Source organism: Petromyzon marinus, chromosome 17, assembly GCF_048934315.1.
Source record: "Petromyzon marinus isolate PM22_M1 ecotype Great Lakes invasive population chromosome 17, UKy_Petmar_22M1.pri1.0, whole genome shotgun sequence".
In the NCBI taxonomy this organism is placed as follows: domain Eukaryota; kingdom Metazoa; phylum Chordata; class Hyperoartia; order Petromyzontiformes; family Petromyzontidae; genus Petromyzon; species Petromyzon marinus.
Window position 1 is genome coordinate 16,157,820 of NC_133683.1, and position 16,234 is coordinate 16,174,053.

The following is a 16,234-nucleotide window of genomic DNA, read 5'->3' on the forward strand; positions in this document are numbered from 1 at the left end:
TTTAGGCATGTGGTGGCTGGGCATGCTGGCTACATGACCCAGCCAACGCAGCCTTGCCTGCCGGAGGAGCTCACCGATGGGACTTTATCCAGATCTTTCAAGGATTTGTAAGCTCACATAATCCAGCCTGGTTAAACCCAGGATGGATTATAGACAGGCCAGCCTAAATGTTTCTAACCGGCGAAGATGTTCCATTAGGGGGGTCCACGATTCGACCGTGGCCGAGAAGACCTGAAGCTTAGTGCGGAGCGACAGACCAGGTAGCTTCCACACAGCGTTAAGCAACCGATGAAAAGATATTGCCACTCGACTGATTTGGAGTGAGACCTCTGCTGTCAGACCGGAGCCGGTCATAAGCACACTACCCAGGTATGGGAAACTCTCCACTCTCTCCACAACTGCCCCATCACCAATTGGGAATTGTGGAGGTGGAGTGTCCGATGGTACAAAATACCCAGGCAGGTTTTGGTGGGGATGATGGTAAGGCCCCACCTCCAGGTTCAGCAGCAGCACCTCCAGCTCCTCCGCTGAATGAGCAGCAATTACCAGATCATTGGCATACATAACGTGGTTGACCAATAGGGAGCCATCCCTAGACCCCACCCAGGCATCGATCAACCTCCCATTGTATCTGTACCAGAAGGCTTCATGAACTACGTGGTCGAAAAATATGTTAAATAATGTGGGAGCCAGAGGACATCCCTGTCGCACCCCAAGATGAACAGGGAATGGCTCCGACTCCCGGCCACGTAGTTTTACCCGGGCCCGCTCACCATCATGAAGGTCCTTAATGATTATGAGCAGAGGGTCAGGGACTCTGAAAGCACAAAGAATAACCCAGAGCCCAGGCCTACTGATGGTATCATAGGCCTTGACCAGGTCAATAAGCAAAGATGTAGGTTTTGTTGGAACTCCCTACACCTCTGCTGTAGCTGCCGGACAGAAAATATGGCATCTGTGCAGGACCGCCCTTTCCTGAAACCGCATTGCGGCTCCGCAAGCCTCTCCTCAGCGTGCCGAGCAAGGCGATGTTGAATAATCCTTGCCAGCACCTTTCCCGGCACACTGAGGAGTGAGATGCCCCTGTAGCTTTTACTGTCTGTGTGGTTTCCCTTCTTAAAGAGGGGGACCACCAGGGCATCCTTCCAATCCTGCGGAACCCATCCAGTGGTCCAGACTGTTGTTATGATGTCATGTAGAGCAGTCTGTGCACAAACGCCACCCTCCCTCAGTATTTCGCTTGGGAGATCATCTCTGCCCGGTACCTTTACTGGTCTCAGACTCTGGATCGCCTTCAATACTTCCTCAACAGATGGCACCTCAGCCAGCCACTCACAGGGGGTGACTTCTTCCAATATTTGGGACACCGCAGCCTCAGCATGGTCATCAGAACTTTGTCCCATGATGTTTTCCAGGCTGAGGGATTTCCCCTCCCCCAGGACCTCACAGAAATGCTCAACAAATTTGCAAACCTGAGCCATAGTCCTAAACCTCGCCCATTTCCCCTCGACATCTGGAGGAGTGGGGGACGATGCCAACCCCAGCCGCAAGCGTTGATGAAATTCTCGCTTGCAACTTTCATCAGCTAGCTTAGACCATGCCACTTTGGGTTTGAATGGGGTCCTGGGTGTACACCTACCACCGGAGTGGAAGAATGGCAGGTGTATCTTACAGATGACAAGTCGATGGTCAATGGGCAGATCAGCTCCATGGTAGGTCCTGGTGTCAAGGACATGGGCCTGAATCCGCTGTTCCGTCACTATGTAGTCCAGCAGATGTTCTTGCTTGGACCCGGCATTCATCCATGATGTTGTGTGGATGCGCCGATACCGGAACAGCGTGTTGGTAATTACAAGCCCATGGGCTGCACAAAAATCTAGCAGCCTCCTCCCGTTGTTATTGAGTTGATCTGGCCAATGCCTTCCAATCGCTCCAGACCAGGTGCCAGCATCATGACCAAATCGGGCATTGAAGTCGCCCAACAAGATGACTATCCCGAGGGGCCACTTTAGCTAGGATCTGACTCATCGGCCTTGCCTGCATCCCTCCAGGGATGTTCGTCTTCGGTGGGGACCACGACCACCACTCCTCGCCTCAGGTTGATGGGAAGGCGAGCTCAAAGTAGCCTGGGGCTTACAGCTTCCCACACCTCACCGCCATGCTCCCATGCCCCCTTCATTATTTTGATCAGAAGAAGAGCCACTCCCTGTTGTTTGTCCGTCTCTTTCCCTGAGTAGAGGGCTGTCCACCCCTCATGGTGGCAGGAGCCAGAGCCAGTCCACTGGGCCTCGTGAATAGCAGAGATCCAGGCGGTACCGGTCCAGCTCACGACAGAGAATTGGCAGACTCTCCTCCGCAGTGAGCGTTTGAACATTCCACGTGGCCACCTGCAGTGGTTTTTTGTTGTTTCTGGTGGAGCCCTGAGGGTAAGGATTCAGTCTCCTGGCTCCACCAAATGGGGTTTGGCCAGGAGACATCATAGACACCTGTCCCCTCGGGGCCTCTGGCACAAGCTTAATTAGATATTTTAGACGTGGTTTTGTGGAAATTTATTGAAGGTGGAGGGGTTACCAGCCCCTCGCACCCGTACAGAGCCCCCATTTGGCCTCTGTGGTGGTTACAAACGCCATGAGGGGAATGGCCAATCTAAATTGGCCCTCCCCACCACGGCACTGCTCACCACAACGTTGCCGTCCGGCACCAACGAGGTAGGGGGTTGTTTTTGCCGGACACACACTCACTACACACTCACACTACACACTAGCATTACACACACAATACACAAACTACACTCACTCTACACACACTACACAAACTATACACACACTACACTACACACACTACACTACACAAACTATACACATGTAGTGTTCGACTTTACGCGGACAACTTCTGTCTTTCTTCGAACACCGCTTCATTTACAACATTCAACATGTCCTCCACACTCCACAGTATCCTGGTCACCACGGCTCGCTCGCCGTCCTCCGCTCGTCTCGCTCACCACCTTTGTCTCCCCACTATCACTTCACTTGCTTCGCACTCAGCAACTCCCCGTTCAGCAACTCCGCACAGAGCGTCTTCCCACACAGCGACTTCGCACACTCGGCACACAGCGTCTTCAACTCCGCTATCGCTACGCTCACTCCACTGCTAACTACTTCGTCTTGCTTCAGCTTCGCTATCGCTACGCTCACTCCACTGCTAACTACTTTGTCTTGCTTCACACTCTGTTCCAACTCCGTTTCCCACTCTGTCTCAAAACTCTGTTTTCAAACTCTGTTTCCAAACTCTGTTTCCAAAGTCTGTTTCTACTCTGTTTCTACTCTGTTTCCAAACTCTGTTTCCAAACTCTGTTTCCAAACTCTGTTTCCAAATTCCACGTCTTCCTCGTCCAGCTCCCAACTCCAACTCTCCCTCTCTGTGTGTCTCGACCCAATTTTTCCCATTCTCATTATCGATAATTAATTGGCCCGCGTGCCTCCGCACGCTTAGCGTCCTCAAACACCTGCCTTTCTCCAGACATCTCGACGCCTCCTCGCCCTTGACAACAGCCACAGCCAATCACCGCCGTTGCTGATCCTCTGGCTTAATTGGCCAAACCGTTACCTCATCATCCCAGCCTTTGCACTTGGCTGTCCTAACACGACCCACACTGTTTTCGCCTTCTCCACAGGCTGACCCCAGATAACCCACACTGTCCGTGTGATCATGCAATCGCGCAGTTTCCACAACACACCTTCATACTCCACTACACACATACTACACTGCACACTCACACTACACACTGCACCTCACTACGCACAGACACTACACTCAAAAACACATTATATACACTACACACACACTACACACCTAGAACACAACTACACACTGCACACTAGATAACACAATATACGTAGAACACACGGCACATACACGACACACGTAGAACACACTACAACATAGAACATACTACACACTCGACACATAGAAAACACTACACACACTACACAATAAAACACCCTACACACATACACTACACAAACACCCTCTAGAGTCTAGACCGCCACGCGCTCAGCCCTGTCTCATTCTGAAGGAATTGGCCAAATATCCAGAGGCAGGACCCTCGCCAAAACGCGCTGCCCAGAGCAGTGAGGCACCAGCAGTGGGGTTGGGTGGAGGGGGTACGGAGGGCTAGAGGGGAGGGGGGCTAGAGGGGAGAGAGGCTAGAGAGGGGGCTAGAGGGGAGGGGGGATAGAGGGGGGGGGGAGGCTATAGAGGGGGGTTGGGCTAGAGGGGAGAGAGGGGGCTAGAGGGGAGGGGGGATAGAGGGGAGAGAGGGGGCTAGAGGGGAGGGGGGATAGAGGGGAGAGGGGGGCTAGAGGGGAGGGGGCTACAGGGGAGGGGGGGGATAGAGGGGAGAGGGGGGGGCTAGAGGGGAGGGGGCTCGTGGAGAGGAGGGCTAGAGGGAAGGGGGGGGGGGCTAGAGGGGAGAGAGGGGGGCTAGAGGGAAGGGGTGTAGAGGGGAGGGGCTTGAGGAGAGGGGGGCTAGAGGGGAGGGGGGGCTAGAGGGGAGTGGGGGGTTCTAGAGGGGAGAGGGGGTGGGGGGCTAGAGGGAAGGGGTGTAGAGGGGAGGGACTTGAGGAGAGGGGGGTTAGAGGGGAGGGGGGGCTAGAGGGGAGAGGGGGGGGGCTAGAGGGGAGGGGGCTCGAGGAGAGGAGGGCTAGAGGGAAGGGGGGCTAGAGGGAAGGGGTGTAGAGGGGAGGGGCTTGAGGAGAGGGGGGCTAGAGGGGAGGGGGGGCTAGAGGGGAGTGGGGGGGGTCTAGAGGGGAGAGGGGGGGGCTGGTAGAGGGGAGGGACTTGGGGGTGTTAACTTGTTAAGTGGCACCCAGTGTAAGTGTGGTGTGTTGTACGGAGGCGCACGCTGGAGTTTGGAGGCAACACGTTTATTCCAACACCCCAACAGGGTAACTCACTAAACGTACACTGGTTCTACTGGTAGGTGATAGCTACACGGTTAGCTATGTGAGCAGCGGGTTAACTACACAACCGGGTCAGTCAGACTACATGCTGTCTGACCCACGATGCCGGGCGAAGACCGCAGCACGAAGAGACGTAGCACTAAAGGTTGATTCCACAATTCGAGCGCCGATCACCCTCGGGGCGTCCCCTTGATCCCGCCGAGCGCGGCCTCGCTCCGCCTTCGGCCACGCCCCCCTTCTGGATCTTGCCAGAAGGCTCTCGGCTCCACGTCACGTGTCCTTCGAGTCCCCTTTCGGGTCCCCTTGCTACCCTGTCCCGGTCACGTGCCCACTCGGGTTCACACAGAGTAGCACGTCCTCACGAGCTCTCCTCCAGCCCTCACCAGAACTATGCCCCCCCCCCCCCCCCTATGGGCCGCATCCATGTCATGACTCCCGACGTGCGTTTCCACTCTCGTGACAGCAACTGACGCTAACGCCATAGTGACACCATTAATGTCGCTACATAAGTAATATGTTCGTTGGAACATAGGGGTAGGAAGGGGGTTAATAGAGACGGGGGGGGGGGGAGTGGGAAGGAGTTAATTGAGACGCCGTCGTTGTCACGGTGAGACGCGAGGTCGCGCATTCGGTTACGAAATGAGCGGTGCCCGTGCCAACTTGGCGAGAGGAGCGAGACAACAGCGAGAGAGAGAGATAGCGCACAGCAGCACAAGACTAACACAAAGATCCCCGTATAGCCTTGAGAAGACTTTTAGAGCCAAGCGCTGTTTGCGAGTAGCACCTATGAAGGCCGCCACGGCACACGAGGGGGTGGGTGGCAGGTACCACGCCCGGTCGCCTTCGTCTCCCCATGGCTGACGTTTAACACGCACCGCACCAGTCACTCGTTTAAGGCTGAGTGGAACTAGGGGAGGGTACAACGCCGGTTCAGATATTCGTCACCGATGTTAGCCGGAAGGGCGACCCGACCTTAATGGCCTGTGAGTCAACCTGAGTTCGATTCCCGCTCTTTGAGGATCACTGGCAGGAGATCACGATACAGACCCAGGTGCTATGGGTTAACTGGCAGATGCACCACCTCTGGTCCCCACTGTGCAAATCTTGCTGCATTTTATCCAGCCAGCACTCGGCTCATTATTGTGAGCGTCGCTCCTCTGCCCTCCGCTGTTGTTGGAGGGCGACTGCCTCCAACTGCCCAGCAGCAGCGTCCTTCACGAGCCTCCTCCACAGAGGCGGCCGATATTGACACCGCTTGTACCGGTATTCGGCAAGTCCACTCAGCTCTACAACTTTCCCGTGCCGCATCAGTCCATCTCTTCTCCAGTCCGTGCCGCGCCCGTTTAGCACCCTCCCCCTACCCCCGTCCTATATTCGGGCAAACAGAAGCTGCTTGGGCATGCGGGTTACAGGACCCAGCCAACATAGCCCTGTCTGCCGGAGGCGCTCACTGATGCGAACAGTGTGTGGGTCGTTCGGTTATCGGTGAGCTCCTCACACAATCCGGCCTGGTTAAACCCAGGATGAATCGTTGGCATCGCAGCCTGGAAAGTTTCATGTTGTAACGGGGCGCACGTTTTGCGCGCACATGGACGGGAGGGCATGACAGTGTCCGAGACGACCCGGAGCTTCGTATAAAGCTCACCCGCTCTGCATCCACCCACCCACTCACTTACCCACCGACTAACCCACTCACTCACCCACTCACTCACCCACCGACTCACCCACTCACTCACCCACCGACTCAGCCACTCAGTCACCCACCGACTCACCCACTCATTCACCCACTCACTCACCCACCGACTCACTCACCCACCGACTCAAAACCCACTTACCGACTCACCCACTCACTCACCCACCGACTCACCCACCGACTCACCCACTCACTCACCCACCGACTCACCCACTCACTCACCCACCGACTCACCCACTCACTCACCCACCGACTCACTCACCCACCGACTCACCCAATCACTTACCGACTCACCCACTCACTTACCGACTCACCCACTCACTCACCCACCGACTCACCCACTCACCCACCGACTCACCCACTCACTCACCTACCGACTCACCCACCGACTCATTCACCCACCGACTCACTCACCCAATCACTTACCGACTCACCCACTCACTTACCGACTCACCCACTCACTCACCCACCGACTCACCCACTCACTCACCCACCGACTCACCCACTCACCCACCGACTCACCCACTCACTCACCCACTGACTCACTCACCCACCGACTCACCCACTCACCGCCATGACGCTGAGATCCACGCGTTGAGCCCACGCGGCGCGGATACGAAAATCGGGAGTCGAGGACTTCACGGGCAGGGAGAGGCACACGGGGGATAGACACGGGGAGAAAGACACGGGTCGATAGTCACAGGGAGAAAGACACAGAGACAGGGGAGAGACATACGGGAGAGACACACAGAGAGGCAGGAGACAGACAGAGGGAGAGATACGGGAGAGAGAGAGACGAGGGAGAGACACGGGGTAGACACGGGGGGGGGGGGGGGAGACAAAGGTGGATAAGGCGATAGGACAGACGCAGGTAAGACACTGGTAAACACAGATAGACAAACACACACTGGTAGACAATAGTAAACAACATTAGACAAAATGCAACGATCTCTCGTATGGCCTTTTCAGGCTGTTGGATCAAGAGGTAGACAATCACAGGTAGACACGGACACACGGGTGGACACACAGGTCGGCACACGCATATGCATAGCCACTAGGAGATAGACACAATGACGAATATTCCACTGCTGTTAGCGAGTAGCACCTATGAAGTCACGCCCGACCAGGTAGACACAAAGGTAAAAACAGAGACACACAGGTAGACACAGGTAGACACACACACACACGGGGAGACACACACATACACTTGTAGACAAAGATAAAGATCCCCCGTATAGCCTTAACAGACTGTAGGGGCAAGTGTTGTTAGCGAGCACCTATGAAGGCCGGAACGGTACACGAGGGGGTGGGTGGCCAGCACCACGCCCAACCGCCTTTGTCTCCCTAGTGGCGATGTTTACACACCGCACCAGGTACTCATTTGAGGCTGAGTCGACCTAGGGGAGGCCCGGGACCGGTTCAAATACTCATCACTGGTTTTGGTCGTGAGCGGGAATCGAACCCGGGTCGTCAGGTTCATAGCGCAGCGCGCTAACCGCTACACTACCGCTCCCCACACACACTTGTAGACACACACGGGGAGACACACACACACACACGGGTAGACACACACGGGGAGACACACACATACTTGTAGACACACACACACTTGTAGACACACACACACGGGTAGACACACACACGGGGAGACACACACACTTGTAGACACACACACGTGTAGACACACACACTTGTAGACACACACACACGGGGAGACACACACACACTTGTAGACACACACACGTGTAGACACACACACGTTGAGACACACACACACGTGTAGACACACACACGGGGAGACACACACACACACACTTGTAGACACGCACACACTTGTAGACACACACACACGGGGAGACACGAGTAGCAGCTGCGCAGCTGCGCGCGAGTTTCCCCGGAGCTGACCTAGACGGGTGCCGAACCGCCGCGCCCCGCGACTCCCATTGTCTCGCCCGGCTCCTCCCCCAGCTTCAGAGTGGCCGCAATTAGCGAGAGAACGACGGCGCGCGCGGGGAGACGAAAGCCGCCACGAGAAATGTCCACACGTCGCCCACCGCCACAGACGCAGGCACAGAGCCTCGGGGTGGACGGAAGCCGGGCGGGAACGGGGGACACGGGGGACACGGGGGACGTGGGGGACACGGGGGACGTGGGGGACACGGGAGACGTGGGGGACGTGGGGGACGTGGGGACACGGGGGACACGGGAGACACGGGGGACACGGGGGACGTGGGGGACACGGGAGACGTGGGGGACACGGGGGACACGGGGGACGTGGGGGACGTGGAGACACGGGGGACACGGGAGACACGGGAGACACGGGGGACACGGGCGACACGGGAGACGTGGGGGACACGGGGGACACGGGAGACGTGGGGACACGGGACACGGGGGACACGGGAGACGTGGGGGACACGGGAGACGTGGGGGACACGGGACACGGGGGACACGGGAGACACGGGAGACGTGGGGGACACGGGAGACGTGGGGGACACGGGACACGGGGGACACGGGAGACACGGGAGACGTGGGGGACACGGGAGATGTGGGGGACACGGGGGATACGGGAGACGTGGGGGACACGGGAGACGTGGGGGAGACGTGGGGGACACGGGGGACACGGGAGACGTGGGGGACACGGGGGACACGGGGGACACGGGAGACGTGGGGGACACGGGAGACGTGGGGGACGTGGGGGACACGGGGGACACGGGAGACGTGGGGGACACGGGAGACGTGGGGGACGTGGGGGACACGGGGGACACGGGGGACACGGGAGACGTGGGGGACACGGGGGACACGGGGGACACGGGAGACGTGGGGGACACGGGAGACGTGGGGGACGTGGGGGACACGGGAGACGTGGGGGACACGGGGGACACGGGGGACACGGGAGACGTGGGGGACACGGGAGACACGGGGGACATGGGGACACTGGGATAACGGGATATTTAGGGTCACTGGGACACGGAGACTACTGAGAGGGAAATGAGAACTTGGGGACACGGAGACACTCTGGGGTAGCGGGAAACGGGAACTTAGGATCACGGGGACACGAGGATCACTAAGACTGAGGGAAATGAGAACTTGGGGACACGGAGACACGGGGACATGGGGGAACGTAGACGCCGATATATCGGAAATACGGGAAATAGGGGTCGAGGGAAATGTTGCCTTTGGGACAGGGGGACACCAAGTACCTGAGTTCCGAGCTGAAGCTAAGTCCCACGACCAGGAGATTCATCCTGCAGCTCCCCCGGCTCCTCCATCCCCACCCCTTCGCTCCCTCAGGTGCGAGGGGTAGCGGCAACCGCGGGGTCCCCCGGGGCCTCGGCGCGGCCTCCAATCGCGAACCCCGGCGCCGCGGCGGAATCAGCGGGGGAGCAGAGAGAGGGAGCAGGGAGAGGGAGCAGAGGGAGGGAGCGGGGAGAGGGAGCGGGGAGAGGGACCGGGGAGTGGGAGCAGGGAGAGGGGGCAGGGAGAGGGAGCAGGGAGAGGGACCGGGGAGAGGGAGCGGGGAGAGGGAGCAGAGAGAGAGGATGGGGAGTGGCAAGAGGAGGTATGTGAGAGCGGAGCGATTGAGAGGAGAGGTGACAGAGCAGAGGTGAGTAGAGGAAGCAGTGAGAAGTGACAGGGGAGAGAGGTGAGATGAGAGGTGGCGACGAGAGAGAGGGGGGGGGAAGAGGTGACTATGGGGGGAGAGAAGAGAGGTGAAAACGGGTCGAAGGAATGAAGGGGGCGAGAGCGGGGAGGAGACAGGAGGGAGGAGAGAGGAGGGGGTAGTGAGGAGGAGCTGAGTGGAGCTCCTGCAGGTGGTAATAAGCTTGGGCCGCAGGCGTTCGGGCTTGCGGGAGAACAGCAATGGATTATATTATTGAATCAATGTGTGTGAAGCTTTCGGGTCTTAATTATTCCCGAGTCAGCGTGGGTTCTCAGTGGGTAGCCTCCTCCCGGCTTCCCTTGCGGAGGGCGCACTCAGCCGTGGACGTATGGACACCTCGCAGGGCGGGAGACTCGGGGAGGCTGTCATGGGTTAATACATCCATTGACCTCTTCCATCACCACCACCATCACTACCATCACTACCAACACCATCACTATCAACATCACCAACACGACCACTATAATCTTGGTTCTTTCGGTAAAGTCACGTAGAAGGGAAACAATAAAATAATAAAAATGTAAAAAAACAATAAAATTCTCACGACGTTTCGATTGCAACACAAGCAATCATCATCAGGTGTGAAAACCACAACAAGAAATGTTTTCAAATTTTCTTGTTGTGGTTCAAAATTTCTTGTTGTGGCTTTCACACCTGATGATGATTGCTTGTGTTGCAGTCGAAACGTCGTGAGAATTTTATTGTTTTTTTATATTTTTATTATTTTATTGTTTCCCTTCTACGTGACTTTATCGAAATAACCAAGAATATGAATCCCTGCAGTCACGAAAGCTTTAAATCAAAACACGACCACTATCACCATCACCACAATCATCTTCACGATACCAACATCAACCACGACTGCCATCACCAGGTGCACCACCTACCAACGATATCACAGCAATCACCACCATCACCACCTTCACCACTATCACCACGATTATTATCAATGTCAACACTGAGGCCTGGAAGCCTGACTCACTCGCCACAACAACCACTGATTCGTAACCACAACTAGTGACTACCACTAACGAGTGACTACCCACTAGTCAGCGGCCGTGACTGATAGGTAATAATATTATTCCACCTCTCCCAGGCAGGTCCGCACTTGGGTTGCTAAAACCGGTAACCGTTTTCCAGTTCCCCAATTCAGGAACCGGTAACCGTTTCCAGCGGAATTGTTGTAACGGACGCGCCAGCCAGCACGGCGGTCTAAGTCACCGAGTGGTTAATCTGCACAGTTAAGAGGCAAAGGCGCAGCCCTGCGATTTCTCGCTCACGCCACTGCTGAGGGGGGGGGGGGGGGACGACACTCCACTAATTTAGCGCTCTCGAAAGTACTTGGTCTACTCTTCCACGCTGGCCAGTACAGTAACGTCTTGGAAGAGGTCAGCCCACACTTTGACCCCAACACACGCGACCTGTGGTTGATGAAGACATTTCCACTGCCCCGTGGCGGGGGGGGGGGGATTTCACTCGCCCCGTCGTTTCAAATGCCGCGCCGGGAGATAGAATCCAACCGGCGTCATCTGTCTTGCAAGTCACCGGTACGCGAACCATCACACCCCTGTGACAACTGCTTTCGTTTTATGGTTAAAAAGTAAAACCCGATCGGTTCATCGCCAGACATTTGTGCGGCAATGCGGTAACCGGTTTTTTTCAATGCGGTTACCCTCCCCGCGTACCCCCACGTGGCGCTTGGTGAGACATCGCCGCCTCGTGGCAATCCGAGGGAGTGGTCGACTCACCAACAACTCACCAACCACTAACTACTCACTACTCACCAACCACTCACCAATTACTCACCAACCACTCACCAACTACTCACCAACCACTCACCAATTACTCACCAACCACTCACCAACCACTCACCAACTACTCACCAACCACTCACCAACTGCTCACCAACCACTCACTAACTACTCACCAACCACTCACCAACCACTCACCAATTACTCACCAACCACTCACCAACTACTCACCAACCACTCACCAATTACTCACCAACCACTCACCAATTACTCACCAACCACTCACCAACCACTCATCAACTACTCACCAACCACTCACCAACCACTCATCAACTACTCACCAACCACTCAACTACTCACCAATCACTCACCAACCGCTTACCAAATACTCACCAACCGCTCACCAACTACTCACCAACCACACACCAACTACTCACCAACCACTCACCAACCACTCACCAACTACTCACCAACCACTCACCAATTACTCACCAACCACTCACCAACCACCTATCAACTACTCACCAACTACTCACCAACCACCCACCAACCACTCACTAACCACTCACCAACTACTCACCAACTACTCACCAACCACTCACCAATCACTCACCAACTACTCACCAACCACTCACCAACCACTCACCAATTACTCACCAACCACTCACCAACCACCCACCAACCACTCACCAACTATTCGTCCAGCCTTCCAACTCAACCACTAACCAACTACTCCTCTAGCCTTCCAACTCAACCACTTCATCCACCCATTCATCCAGCCCCCCAACCCAACCACTCAACCACCTAATCAACCACTCACCCACCCATTCATCCAGCCCCCCAAATCAACCACTCACCACCCACTCAAGCACCTAATCAACCACTCACCTACCCACTCAACCACCCAATCACTCACCTAACCAACCACGCATCCATCCAACCACACACTACTCAACCGCATCCGAATAACTCAACCTCCTAATAAATCACTCAACCATAAATCCACGCATGACCTCAACCACTCAACCATCCAACCAACCACCCAGCCACCGATTCACGGTCTAACTTTGCAGGGGCGGCGGAGGCTTTATAAATAACAATGACACGTGTGGTGCCTGCGAGTGTCTGATGATCGCCCCCCACATGTCCACCTCTCGACGAACAAGGGTACAACCACGGTGAGCCCATCGGCCAATCACGTGCGGTTGCAAAGTGTGGCTCCACCCATCTCTTTCTTCAGAGCCTCTCTCTAATGAAGGCCTTTCCACCAGCAGTGATGTGAGCGAGAAATCGCAGGGCTACCTCCTTTACTTTCTGCGATCCAGTTTTGGGAAAACATCTCCGATGCGCTTTGGTATTTTCACGTCAAGTCACGTCATCGCGTCATCACGTGGACGGACACGACGACTGAGGTTGGCACACAGCAAGCGATGGGAGCAGGAAAGCAGCAACAAAGGTCGATGATCGTAGATTCGATTCGCAAATGGTCTGGGGGGGGGGGGCGTGTAATATTCCACACATTGAGTTATTGTATACAAATCTCTAGAGCAAACAAAAATCCCAAGAATCGGACCGTCTCTCGGATGACGATGTGGAAGCTCCTGATGTCCCCCTTGTGGAGGTCCACTGTGCCCTTTGCAGTGTGAGGACAACTCCTGGATCAGATGGTATAACCGTGGACACCATTAAATGACTCATGGAATCACACAGAGCAGCAATCACCGTCCCCCTACCGAGAGGCCGAACATCTGTTTGCAGACCAGGTGCCGAGCCACCTTGCACCCACATGGACAGTTGCTACCGGGGGTGCCCTTTTAAATGCGTCGAGGTGAGATGCGTTATAAAGCGCTCTTCTATGCGAAGGGCGCTTTATCACGCACAACTAGTTACATAAGTGGCACCAGCCGTCGTGATGAAATTAGTCGGGCCTGTTCACAAAATGTGAACAAAGATGTCAAACGACTCGGCCGTGGAATGGTGCCTCTATCATTCTTCGACTCTGAAGCGGCGACGAAACGGACCTGAAGAGCGACGGACTCATTCGCTGTTGTTCCTCTTTGATGGCACAATGTCGAGATGGCGCGCGGAGATCACGGAGGAGAGAATGACGGAGGCCGTAGGTCGCCAACAGGGTTGGAAGCAAAGGCTGAGACGAGGTTTTCATACCATCCACCACGCGACCCATCGTGACTTGTTGGCAAAGACCCATGAACGTCGATGACCGATGTGCCGAGCCCTTGTCGACTGCGAAGAGGCATTTCACTCGGTGCGATTTTACGTATTTCAAACGAGCTCTCACAAACCGACGGCTAAATAAACTACGAAGAAAAACTTTATATTTTAAACCCGCTCACAAACATGCAGCAGCCACGCTCGGCCAACAAAGCAAGCGGTCAGTCAGTAAAAAAAAACAACAACCACTTGCCGAACCACAACTGCTCACTCGGCCAACCAACTCACTTAACCACTCCACATGCATACTCACCTTACGATTCCACATGCATCAGAGACTATCTAGAACTTGATGTTAATGCCAGCAAGACGAAAATGATGCCCTCTGGAAAGCGGTTAATTGACTCCCCCCCACCCACCCCACTTCCAAAATGATGGCGTTCGACTGTCAACAAGTTGAACTCGACGCGGACAGATTTAAACAACACCAAGGTGTCATCCTCGACCAACAAGCCATCGTTTGCTGCACATATCGATCACAAAAAAAGGTTTTTTAAAAAAATGGCTTCCTGTACAAACTTTGCATTTCACCCCGACTACGATTTGATATTATAGGCACTATACTCCCCGCCACACGACATCGTAATGCTATGTAGACCTGGTGTTGCTAAGCGCTAAAACTGGTTCAATTGCATCACTCCGCGTTGACGTTGATGTCCACCCACAGCACCCATCATCACCGTTCACTTTATTTCAACTCTAATCAGCTCCCCATTGATCCGCGCAGGGAATGGCATTGGGCCATCTTCACCATCAAAAGCGCTTACAAAATAAGCCTGCCAAGGAGCGTCTGGATCATTTTTTATTTCACCCAGGAAATGGCGCAACGGTTGCTAGAAGATGTTGACTACCTCGCTCTGGTACACAGGAGGTCGTGGGTGAGACCTGACCCTGACGCCTGCTGTATATTTGGAGTTTGCGTGCCTCTCTCCTCGTGGTCGCGTGGATTTTTCTTCGGCTTTTCGGGTTTTGCCCTCCACATTTTAAAACACGCGTTTAGAGTATTACGCTGCTATAAATGTCCACATGATAAGTCCCTTCGTCGCTTCCACAAACAAGCTATATAGCTCAGTGGGCATTACCTGCTAAAATAAAAAAAATAAGTTCCTGAATCCTTCTAAGTCCCCCTCCCAAACTCGATTAAATGCCTTCCGTGTAACGGAAGGCATTTAAATCGTAATCTCTGGAATAACCAAGGGAAAATATCTGGGATCAAATCCTGAACCATCCTCGTCCCACATCAATTCACTTTAGGACCTCAGATTTCCTTTCACATGGAAATGGCTGCTCTGCAGATGTTAAGTCCATGTTGTTTGTGACAATTTGACCTCGGTGCCGTTTGGCACCTAAATACTGTCTATGCTGCGTTCTACAAGCCTTGTTTACTCTATGCTTAAATTTTGACTTAAAACTTTCCTGACTGCAGGAATTCATATTCTTTGGTTCTTTTGGTAAAGTCACGTAGATAGAAAAGAATACAAATCTAATTAAAACCAAAAACTCACGCACTGAGTTTTAGGTTTTTTTATTTTTAAAAAATTATCTATACCTGTTGCACCGTGATGTTTGACGACCTTGCCGTTCGGAACCTGACCACGGACAGAAACGCCTTTGGATCGTTTTGTTCAAGTTATATTGGTCTAACCACGTTTCTATGGTGGAACCAGTTACCCTCCCATCGAAAAATGGAAATGTATTGCCCAATCGGTTTTACCCACGTCAACATAAACCAAACCACTCAATAAAGTTACTTAGCACCAACTTCCCAACCCACTCGGCAATAACTCGACCTCTCAACCGATTAACCACAAACCACTCGGGCAGAATTCACAATATCCACTCGGTGAAGCTTCCTTCATTGAGCACAGTGGGACCCCCCCCCCCCCCCTTTGAGACATCACCGCACCATCATGTTGGCTGGCGCCAGAAATTTGCG